Genomic DNA, 2,287 nt, shown 5'->3' on the forward strand with positions numbered 1-2,287 from the left:
GGCCGGAAGTGATGTCCCCTAATACGTCAGGCGATGTGAGTGTCTGCTCCCCAAAGTCTGACGTAATGTTGTATTTGTGGAGTGAGCAACAAGAGTTGTTGTCTCCAGTCCAGTCACAAACACTTTGTTTCACATCACCAGATTCCATCCTCATTCACCAGACTACCCTTCTTTCCCCATTGTAAGAAAGTAATTTCATTCATCCAAGTCATACAAAGGTAAGGCCGTAGCTGTGGCATGATTTCACTGAATGACTCAACAGATTTAAAGGGCCAAATAGCCTTTTTCTATACCCATACTCTGAAAGGTGATATGATTTCAAAATAAAAGTTGGAAACCTTCAACAAGTCTGGTTACATCTATTTGGAGATGTCGGTGTTGAACTGCAGTGTACAAAGTTAAAAATCAGACCACGCCAGTTTATAGTCCAACAGGTTTAATTGGAAGCACTAGCTTTCGAAGTACCGCTCCATCCGTTGGTTGTGGAGTACACAATGGTAAGACAATTTATAGTAAAAGTTCACAGTGTGATGTAAATGAAATTATACATTTAAAAAAACTTTGAATGTTTGTTAAGTCTCTCATCTGTTAGAATTGCCATTTTGGTTTCACTTATTTCATATGTAAATCACAAAACTTTTTTTAAAAGTTACATTCTCAGGTTAATCTTAACAATTGGTGTCAGCCCAGACAATGTGTTGAAGGTGTTAGCCACCTGTGTGTTGCTGTCTGTGTCACAATGTTTAGACAGATTCTAATTTTAAAAAATGAATTAACAGAATCTTACATGGATTCATGCAGTTTTTGAGCAAAGTACAATGTAACTCTGCAAATACAAACTCACCCCACAAACATATGTGTATATGTGTGTGTGAGAGTGTAAAGGGGTCTAAATCTGTGAGAGGATGCATGTGTGTGTGTGTGTAGGAGTGTCTGTGTGTGTGTATAGTGCAATGTAGTGTGACATGAATACAAGGTCCCAGTTGAGGCCCTTCCAAGGGTACCGAATGTAGCTATCAGCCTCTGCTCAGCCACTTTTCACTGCTGCCTGTCCCAAAGTCCGCCTTAGAGGATGGTCACCCGAAGGTCCGAGGTCAAATGGCCTGGACCGCTGAAGTGCTCTCCAACTGGGAGGGAACACTCCTGTCTGTGGATTGTTGTGCGGTGCCCATTCATCCGTTGCCCATTCATCCGTTGCCGTAGCCTCTGCTCGGTTTCACCAATGTACCATGCCTCAGGGCATCCTTGCCTACAGCATATGGGATAGACAACATTGGCTGAGTCACATGTGTATCTGCCACGTACATGGTGGGAGGTGTCCCCACGCATAATGGTGGTATCCACATTCTGACACGTCTTGCAGTGCCTACCGTGATAGGGTTATATGGAGTTGTCCTGAAAGCTGGAGAGTTTGCTACGAACAATGATCTGTTTGAGGTTTGGTGGTTGTTTAAAGGTGAGCAGTGGAGGTGTGGGGAAGGTCTTGGCGAGGTGTTCATCCTCATTGATAATGTGTTGCAGGTCGCGAAGAACATAGCGTAGTTTTTCAGCTCCTTGGAAGTACTGGACAACGAAGGGTACCCTGTTGGTTGCAGCATGTGTCTGTCTCCCAAGGAGGTCATTACGGTTCCTTGCTGTGGCACGTTGGAACTGACGGTCAATGAGTTGAGCATCATATCCCGTTCTTATGAGGGCATCCCTGAGTACTTCCAGGTGCCCGTCACGTTCCTCCTCATCTGAACAGATCTGGTGTACATGTAGGGCTTGTCCGTAGGGGATGGCTGTTTTAATATGTTTTGGGTGGAAGCTGGAGAAATGTAGCATTGTGAGATTATCTGTGGGTTTGCGGTAGAGTGTGGTGCTGAGGTGCCCATCCTTGATGGAGATGCATGTGTCCAAGAATGAGACAGATAGTAGAGAGTAGATCTATCTCATAGGCTGCAGGCAAGGATACCCTGAGGCATGGTACATTGATGAAATCCGAGGCTGTGGCAACAGGTGAATGGGCACCACACAACAATCAACAGACAGGAGTGTTCCCTCTCAGTTGAAGAACGCATCAGCAGTCCAGGACATTCGACCTCGGACCTTCGGGTGACCATCCTCCAAGGCGGACTTCGGGACAGGCAGCAGCGAAAAGTGGCCGAGCAGATGCTGATAGCAAAGTTCGGTACCCATAGGGATGGTCTCAACCGGGAGCTTGGGTTCATGTCACACTACAGGTGACTACCATTGCACTATACACACACACAGACACTCCTACAGGCACACACACTCCTACACTCAC

This window comes from Chiloscyllium plagiosum, unplaced genomic scaffold, assembly GCF_037043375.1.
Source record: "Chiloscyllium plagiosum isolate Xiang-an unplaced genomic scaffold, Cpla_swu_hap1 HiC_scaffold_28, whole genome shotgun sequence".
Classification (NCBI taxonomy): domain Eukaryota; kingdom Metazoa; phylum Chordata; class Chondrichthyes; order Orectolobiformes; family Hemiscylliidae; genus Chiloscyllium; species Chiloscyllium plagiosum.